The 9,886-nt window shown below is 43.0% G+C and overlaps 1 protein-coding gene and 1 non-coding gene across 2 annotated transcripts in view; one reads left to right on the top strand and one right to left on the bottom strand.

The window, feature by feature from the left end:
* Window positions 1-9,886, bottom strand: part of SNX27 (sorting nexin family member 27) — a 69,359-nt gene that overhangs the window by 54,624 nt on the left and 4,849 nt on the right. The window lies entirely within an intron of this gene.
* Window positions 3,537-3,655, top strand: LOC111730542. The gene has a single exon (XR_002776735.1). It is a non-coding gene; the product is annotated as a 5S ribosomal RNA (ribosomal RNA).

The following is a 9,886-nucleotide window of genomic DNA, read 5'->3' as shown; positions in this document are numbered from 1 at the left end:
CTTGGGCAAGAAACTATGCAGCCCTGATTTCAGTACATCCGCGTCTGGGGGACGCCTGCGAAGATGCACGCAGTCCCTGGGCACTCGTGCTCATTCGCGTAGATAACTAAGGACGGAAAAGCACTTACGGGGACTTGGAGGGATTGTTCTAAGTTTGTTCATCCAGCTGGGGGAGCTGGTGCCATCTTTCCCTTCTTACCCTCCCTGGGTTTACTCTGGCCCTGACACTGTCACCCTGCCGGATCCCCTACCCAACTGTAGTTGCCTAAGGGCAAAAACTACGTGCCATTCAGCTTTCTATCCCCAGTGTCTAATCCTGCGTTTGTCACGTACCGAGCACTCACTAAAGATTTTCCCTAAAGGAAAAAGTTATTAAGGCCAGCACACAAACACAATAATGGTTTTCCTTCGTGCATTTCCACAATTCCGTTCCTTATTTTTAACTTTGAAACTGGGTTTCACTGTTCAGAGGGAAATATTAAACATACTATGCAAGCTCTACATTTTTCAAACTTTAGTGTTAATGACCATTTTGCTTTTTATTATGAGAAGCATTAGAAATAATGCCTAAAAGTAAAGTATGGCATTTAATATGTAAGCAATTTCAAAGTGTGGCTATGTTTTCTTTTATTCAAATATATTGAAAAGTCGATTATTTTATTAATTTTTAAATATAACCTTGATTCCAAGAATAGCAAAATGAGATAAAGAAGAATAAGAAATAAATATGTTGATATTTAAAAAGCGAGTCTTCATTTCATGTGAATTCTGGAAATAATCTATTGTAATTATACTGTTTCATATCATGAAAACTAAATGCACCAGACTTAATAGGAAAAATTTAAGCACATGGGTTTCCTCATGTGACAGATGCTAAAGAATTAATTACCAGTAAGACCTTAAAGATTCTGGTACTAAAACTATAAAAGTATACACTGATTTTGTTTTGATAGGATTTTTTGTTTTTCAATTTTTGTTTAAAAACTTGATCAGCATTTAACTTCATGGTTCTATTCAAATGTAAGGCTGGATGTGAAAATGGGTTAATTGTCCACACTGCGGGATAATAACTGTTCAGTATGGGTTAGACAGCTGCTAACAGCCAGAGCAGTCTCCCTAACCTGACTCGCTTCCCTCCTCTGCACACCCTTTCCGAGGACCCTCTCTCAGTAATTCCCCGGCTAAACGGTCAGTCCCTCAACCCTTTCCATACACCAACTCAGACTCTGAACCGCTGCCCACACGGCCAGCTGAAATGCAGTCCCCAGATGTTTTTCATTTCGTATACTGTACACGGCGAAAGTTAGTTAAAGAATTAAATCTACCTGCTTTATCAACAACCTTAGTTTGTGAGTCAGGTAAATTACCAAAGGTAGAATCAAGTTTTAAAGCTCCATTTCACCACTATTTCTGAATTACATAATTCAATTAAATGCATGATTCCTTGTGTGATCTGGTTAAGTCTGTTCTGGGGTGACAGCCTGCACCCCGAATCCCAACACCCGTTTCCTAAATGTTCATTCCGTCTGAAGAGGTACTTCACATGAGCGTGAACAAAAGTATAAATCTACCACTACTACTGAAAATACAGTTCCAAATACCTTCGTCGATGAAAGAGAGCCTTTCAAAATTAATACTGAGACATACACTTTTGAAGGGAGACAGCCCTTGGGCAAATACCACCATCCTTTAATCCAAATTAAATGTGGACAAGCTCTTCTCGAAGGTGAGCAGAAACTCCAGCTGGAGTCTACTTCCAGGTAGGGAACAAGAAGGTACAGAAAGGCCTTGTCTGCATCGGCAATACAAAGGGCACCTGGCTAGGACAGGGAGCTCTAGAATAATCTAGCAGCACATAACTCATAAAGGGAAACCTTACTGTCACATTTCCTTGGGCTCGAAATGCCAGGTAGAGAAACTGATTGCCATTTCCAAATTAAGACAAGTGCAGGTTACACATCTTGAGAAAACAGATCCAAATAAGTAGTTTTTTAACCCTACTAGAATCAAAATGACCATAATATTGGGTAAAAAGAATTAAGTAACCTGCATGGTTAAGTATTCAGTAGACAAACTACCCTGATTACAAACAAACTTTCTAGATGACTAAACTGATGAGCAAAAGAAGTGGAAGTTCCCTAAACTTTTGCAGAGGCCAATCGTTTTCCAGTATCTCCAAATATTCAGTTAATCTCCTGATTTTTAAAACATACTAAATAGACATAACTAGAACTAGACAGACACACAGACATAAAAGTACTGCAGTATTGGGGGGCGAGGGGGCAACTTCCTGGGTAACCTCCCTGAATGGCCCTGCAGGAATGACTGGCCTCCCCAGCCCAGCAGGAAAATACCCACACGAGCAGCTGACTCCTGCAGACCACTCTGTACTTTTCCAGAGAGAGCAAATTAATTACTTGTGTTTCAAGTCCGCAGAACACATACATCTGGGATTCCAGCCTTTGCCGAGGTCAGACGCAAGAACCTGCAGTTTCAGACAGCTCAAGCAAAAACGAATCATTCATTAAAAGACGTTTTCATGACAGTGCAAGTTCCGTGAAGGAGGTACAATACACATAAGGGGACTCAAACAGTTCCTTACTCTGCAACTTTAATACCTTGCAGAAAGGTGTACGTCCTCAAATATCACGAGAACCTTACCTGGTTAGCAGGGAGCGGTAAGTAAGAAACAAAAGAGATGACCCACATACGACCCAGCACCCGACTAACACGATTCCACAAAACTGCATGCTGTGGGGTCCCTCACATTACTGAGAGCGAGCGAACTTGCACTTTGTGGTCACCGCCAATTCTTAAACTTATCTGAATAGTCTTAGCATGAATTTTGGTTTTGAGGTAGACTACGGGTATAAACCTCAGTGCTACGTTAAGTTCGCTGTCTGTCGGCAGTCCCCTGAACCCCCGATGACACGCTCTACGCTGAAATAAACTATTTCAACGGGAAGGAGGTGTCTCCCTATCGGGGGAGCGGACCTGGAGGAACGCAGTTAAAACACCACCACAGGTAGGGCGGGGCACAGGGATCCAACTTATCAACTGTAAACACGACGGTAAGTACAGTTACTTAAAACGTCAGAGAAAGAAACAGATGCTTGAGGAGCTGGACTGGACTGTGAGATAAAATACACACACAGATTCAAGGCGACCAGCTCCTCGCCAGCTGTCGCCAGCTCTGGGTGTTAGGGCTTAGTTGTCCTTCGTTCTCTTCTTTATATAGTACAAGACAGCCCAAGAGACTAGATGCTCTGAAATTCTTCTAATTCTAATAGCGATTTTCCTCTTTGGCTTTGGAAAAGTCATTCCACCTCTTCGGGTAAATAAATAAAAACTAAATTTTCGCAGGGAGTCCTGGGTATTAACGCACGTACAACCATATTCTGACTTCAGAAACAGAATAAAATCCAAACTTCTTAGCAAGATGCATTCAAAGCCCTTTCTGATCTAATTTCGACCATAACTGTCTATAGACAAACAGCAGTCTTAGCTTCCTTAGAGTTATCCTAAGAACTTTTCAAGTCTACGGCCATGCCACCCTGAACGTGCCCGATCTCGTCTGATCTCGGAAGCTAAGCAGGGTCGGGCCTGGTTAGTACTTAGATGGGAGACCACCTAGGAAGACCAGGTGCTGTGGGCATTTAAAAAAAAAAAATTTCACATCTTCAGTTTCCTCCGCCTATGAAACCCCTCCCTCTCCCTTCTCCGCCTACTGAAATCATACCCGTTCTTCAGTCACAGTGTAGAAGTCCTCTCTGACCTCTCTACCCATCAATCTTCTCAACATATTCACTCTTTCCTCAAAACTCCCAGTTTTCCGTGGATCTCCATCATTTCGTGTCGCTTCGCACACAGCAAACGGTTTACACGCACCGTCCCCACTGCAGTGCAGGCTCTTCGGGGACAAGGACGCAGGGACTCTGGGACTTGTACAAGCCCAACAGCATTTTACACATAGTTTACGCTTAACTGTGGAACCAGGCCGAATACAAGGTGATATTAGTAGGCGAACAATAGAGAAATGATGCCCTAAATCATCATTTTTCAAACAGTGGATCACAACCTAATGAGTCTCAAAAGTAATGCAGTGGGCCACCATCGATCAGCATTCAAAAACCAAAATGAAATGAAAACACACAAGAAACCGAACAGACTAAAATATACCAGAGTACATGATGCCAGTAAATACAGCGTTGCGAAACTTGCTTCAGGTGAGTTTTTGTTTTTTTGTTTTTTATTTAGACTAGGTTGTAATATAAATCCTATCTCTTACTGTGAGTTGCAAGTTTTAAAAATATTTTAAAGCTGCCTAAACACTTGTTTCCACACGTGGGGCTGGAACTGTCCCATGTACACACAGCCTCCCACCGGCTGCCGAGGGAAGCACGGAAACCCTCCACACGGCTGAGGGTCCAAGAACAGAACGACCCTACCGACCTGTCACCTACACCGCCGCGGCCTTGGTGCCAGTGATGTCATCTCTCACAAGTGAACCCACCGCGAGATCTTGTGCCCGAAGCACTGCGACTGACCATAAATTGTGTTTGCTTGTCATTGAGTCTCTGTTTATCTACCGGATCACAAGAATTATTCCCAGAGGAGCTTATCTTAAAAAATAATTATCCTTGAGAGCATGGTAACAACCCTCACCTGAAATGACCTGGTCAGTGGTGGATGGAAAGAGAGCGACCCAGACAAAGCTTCACGTTACTAATGAGAGACCTTTTCCTGGTCACAGCCACGCTCTGGGAGTGATTCCCCAGGGGAAGATGACGCTCTTTCCAAATTCAGTTTCATCTGTTTGCCACCTCAACTGCCTATGAGATGAAAAGTATTTCTTTAGGCTGCAATTATGATTGTCATGCTCCCTTCACCAAAAACCAACAGATTAAAGATAGAAACAAATAAGGGCAAAGAATGACTGCTTCGGTCCCCTCTTGCCCACCCAATTCAACAAAGAGACAACGTAAATAAAGACATGAGTTATATTCCACGATAACAGAACCAAAGCTCAACTGCTATACAAGTTGATAGAGATGTGACTGAATTTTAAGAATTTTAAGTGGCTATTCAGTCAAGAAGAGATGACTATTAAGTCAACAATACCTGGGAAAACGAAAGAAATAGAAAATACACTGGATTTAGAAGTCAAAGACCTGGGTTTAATTCGAGTTAACACTCGTTAGTGCAACGCCCAGTGTCCTCTCTTATGAAATAGGGATGACGCTAATACATTCACTCATCAAGTATTTACTGACTAATTACCTTCTATGTGCCACCAGACATCTGGCGGGAAAAGAACACAGAGGTAGTCCCTGGCCTCAAGGAGCTCACATGTTCCCCATCTCATAAGGCTGCTGTGAAGACTGAATGTAAAAACACCGCAAATTGTAACACACACTCCAAATAGCAAAGTGGTATAATGACTTTTATTACTGTTCTACCTCTTAATCACCCATCTTTATTACAACAGTTTAGCAAGATTCAAGAAATGAAGTACAGATGATCAGATATAACAGTCCACCAACCACTGAACTTACTTTCCTAAAAGCTGCCATTCAGGAGCCTGACAAAGTACTATTTGTTAGAATATAGTCACATGACTCGACATGACCGTAAAGATAAAATGAACCGAGAATTCAAGGCCTATGACCTGTAGTGTCGCTCCAGGTAGGGCTGAGTATGTGAGTTGCATTACCCACACCTGGCAAGAAAGTAAAGCATGAAGGATTTCCAGGCCCCACATAAGACCTACTGGATCACAGCCCTTAAAAAGTGAGCCTGCGAATTTATACTTTTGACAAGCACACTTACCCAGTGATTCTTATGCTCACTAAAGCTTGAAAGTCACTGTCAAAAAAATTCCTTTGATCAATAACCATGATTTCAAACACCATTTCCAAAACCTACCTGGAAAATCTGAGCCAAAGAGAATGGAATTCAGCTACAACCGAGAAAGTAACTATTGAGGAGGTGCACAGCAGTCAATGTTACATGACTCAAGTAACTCGTAAAAATTCTTGACACCAACCACGTTTTTATTCAATCATTTTCAAACTTTCACATAAAATACCCCCCCTCAAAAAAGAATGCCCGTGAGATATCTGTAAGTTATCAAAATTAACTCTCAAGAGTCAAACATATGGTGACGGAAAGAGATTAGACTTTGGGTGATGAGCACACAATGCAATATACAGATGATGTATTACAAAACTGTACACTTGAACCTTATATAATGTTATTAACCAATGTCACCCTAATAAATTTAACTTAAAAATACTCTCAATGAACAAATTTATATATACGGCTTTAATTTTTCTTACGGTTTAACAAGGGCAAGTTGATGGGTATATTACTGTAGAGCTGTCCAGGAGGAAGACACATGCTTTCCGTACCATGACTTTGAATGGCTGCCAGCCGATCTTAGGAGTGCACGCTTACCAAAGACACACTACCAGATACCAAAGAGACAAAACACACTAGCCGGCAGACAAACCCGACCCCTCAAAAATACAGATGGTGCCATGTCCAAACCCACTGCACACTGACACCCTCCCGCGGCACCTCTCGCGAGACCAATCCAGAGCCCTTGGACCTACTTTCACCTTAAGAAAATTAACCCCAAATCAAATGTTACTTCACATACTATACAATTAGTGCAAAGATATATTTATTTTGGTTCTATTTGTTTAGAGCACTCTTCACTCAGCCTCCAGGTACATACACATCAAAGTGAAGACACTCAATGTATGACACTGGGGAAAATTACAAGGTGGAGACTCACATTCCATCTGCAGTAAGATTTAGAGCCCAGAGGGCTTGTTCATATTCCAGCACCAAGCCCTGCAATATGACTCTTTCCCCAACCAGTTAAAATCCAGTCTGTTTTGAAAGGAAGAAGGACAAACTGAAGCAGTGAATTTAGTTTAAGGACTGTTCCAAGGTTCAACGAGGATGGGCCTTGGCAAACAGACTTTAAAAGAAATGCAAAGAAACTGATGCCCTGCTTTTGTGCGAGCGTGCATTCCCTTCAATCTCAAAGTTATTCTGTTCTTTTAACACTTCTATCAGTTATCCAAACAAGTGCAATATATGAGGATTGGGATAAAATAATTTGTGCACAGGAGGAAAGCGGTTAAAATAGGGAAAAGTCTTAGTTAAAAGGCAATTATCAAAGTCCAGACATCTCTCTGACATCTAAATAGTAATTATCTACCCATGCCTAACCCTGACCACACCTGGCACTTCATCAACTTACAGAGCTTTCCTGGGACAAGAGAGGTTAACTAAAGGAACTTGGGTGAGAGACAGAGAAAAGCTCTAAGGAATGTTGCCTAAAGAATGCACTAGGAAAATCAGCATCAACCTAACCAAGATCAAAACAAGTGGCAGACACAGATATCCCTCAAGAATCATGTCTGGTTGCTGATTTCCTCCTCTCACTTGAAAACCTAAAGAAAAGATGCAGATTTTGGAAGAAGAGAAAGAAAGAGAAAGAAACTGTATACAGTTGACTGCTGAAGGTGGGGGTTCGGGGAACTGACCCCTGCGCTGTAAAATCCAAGTATAACTGCTGACTCCCCCAAAACTTACATTTTTCCCTCAGTGTCCTGGGGAGAGGGGATAGGTTTCAGGACCCCGCCCCCTCCATCGCGGATACCAAAATCTGAGGATGCTCAAGTCCCCGTATAACACGGTGTCAACGCATGCAGATGGTCCTCCACATCCGCGCACTCCCAACCATGGATTGAAAACAGTACAGGTATTTATTGAAAAAAATCCACGTAAATGTGATGCCGAGCAGTTCAAACACGAATTGTTCATGGGTCAACTGTTGAGGTCTCAGGGAATGTACCAACCAGCTCAGCTCTGTGTTGCAACCATCACTATTTCCGCGACAGCAGCGGAATTTGGAAATCAAAACACAGTTGGGAGATAATAACCAATGTCAGGAAGATGTCTGCTCATCACAACCTTCCAGAGAAAGGTTCACTAAGCGGAGTGTTCTTTTGCCCTGCCCACTAAAGAAGGCAAAGTTCTCTACTCACCCCCAAGGATGTGCCAAGATGCAGCGTCTTTTCTCTAGAAGGAGGAATGGACCTAGACTGGAACCTGGGCCTGAGGTAAGCCCATCTACCTGTCCTAGTCTGAGGTCTTCTTTACAGTACCTAGTTTGTCTGAACTCTGCTGCAAAACCACAACAAGGGGAAGAAGCCACCAACTATGTTAGCTGGCATATATATATATACATATATTGACATGAAATGGTCAATCATGTTAGCTGTAGTCTTCTATGAAATTATTTTCATTTAGTTCTTTTAGCTCCTATAAAGAGTAAACGATTTAGAACTTTATGATAAATTTATAATTTTAAATAAATACTTTAGTTTTAAATTTAAAAATAAACAAACAGCTGAATCCAAAGTTAACTTCCAAAGGGAATGAAAAATGACAATTTTAAGAGCTTCTAATGGAAGAAAACATCTGCCACAGGTTTTGAGTTAACTAGAAAGAAAAGAATTAGGCACAAAAGGTCACTGTTGCATTCTATATCTGAATGCCCTTACTCTCAAAAGAGAATACTAGAAAAGAGTATGTAGAACGTTAATGGAAAAAGAAAGCATCTATTTATAGGAAGAACAGGAGAAAGTCATAGTAATAGCTTCAAACGCTTGCTTGATGAGCTACTTGAAACAGAATGAGTGGATGGCACAGAGTAAGAATGTCAAGGAGGAGGGCAGGGGCATAAGGTAAATGAGAACAGATGGACCCCTCTATATGCCGGACCCTCCAGACCCTATCCCCTTTGAAAACTTGAGCAAAACTACTGTTTTACCAGAAGAAAGCCTGAGGGTTGTGGAAATTATAATTTAAAAAAATGTGTAAAAATGAAGGAATTCATGACAGCAAATTTGAGGACTGGGGGAGAGGGTTCGAAAGTGTGAAGAAAGAATATATAAGACAGACTGAGGAAGAAGCAGAGATACAGCATGGAAGGCTGCTAAGGAGAATGCAGATGAGAGCACACACCACCTACCAGTCAACCAGCAACTCTATAAATTTAATACAACCGTACAAGTGTAGCACCTGGATTAGAGCGGAGGAGGGCTGCACAGACATCGCGAGACGAGGCAGCAATCTGCGCGAGCTTTAAGGGATGCGGTGGGGAAATAAGGATGAAGGAGCATAAAGGGGGAGGGACTGCAGCAGGGAAGAGGGTGGGTTGCAGCTGCAGAAGGGGCCTGAAAAGAGAAGGAAGGGAGAGCGACCTGGAGGTGACGAAGAGGAGGACAGGCTCAAGCGTGGGCTCACCAGGCAGAGCAGGAGAGCGAACGGGAAGCAGCATGGCCTGAGGCGGGGGGGGGGTGGTCAAAGACCCAAAAGGGAAGTCGTAATTGTAGACCGAACAAAAGTACGAGCACGGTGCAGGAGGGAAGGCGGACGGGAACGGGGATGCTCTCCCAGGCATGAGGCTGGTGATGGGGGCACGAGAGTCAAAATCACGGTGTAAACACGAGGGCTACGGTGAAGACGAGCCACGGTGTCCAAAACCCCACCGCCCCAGCAAACAGAATAGAATAGAATAAAATAAAATAAAATAAAGGCATGCAAGGGTCAGAAAAGGTAAACTCGGAGGACGAATACAAAACCGAAGGGAGGAAAGGGACACACGGAAGGACAGAGGAATGGAGAGGGGGGGCTTCGCCAGCGGGACAGAGTAACTAAGGAAAGCAGTGCGGCGTGGAGGGCGGCTGTTTCCGGAGGGAAAGCGGGAGCAGACCAGAGTCCGCGGGGGCAGAGGGAGTGGCGGGGGACAAGAAACTACGACGCTAAGGACGAGAACTTGGGGAGGACACACAGCGGCCGGGTC

This window comes from Pteropus vampyrus, unplaced genomic scaffold (assembly GCF_000151845.1).
Source record: "Pteropus vampyrus isolate Shadow unplaced genomic scaffold, Pvam_2.0 Scaffold319, whole genome shotgun sequence".
Taxonomy (NCBI): Eukaryota; Metazoa; Chordata; class Mammalia; order Chiroptera; family Pteropodidae; genus Pteropus; species Pteropus vampyrus.
Note: the sequence above shows the minus strand (reverse complement) of the source record. Positions and strands in the feature narration are given on the sequence as shown.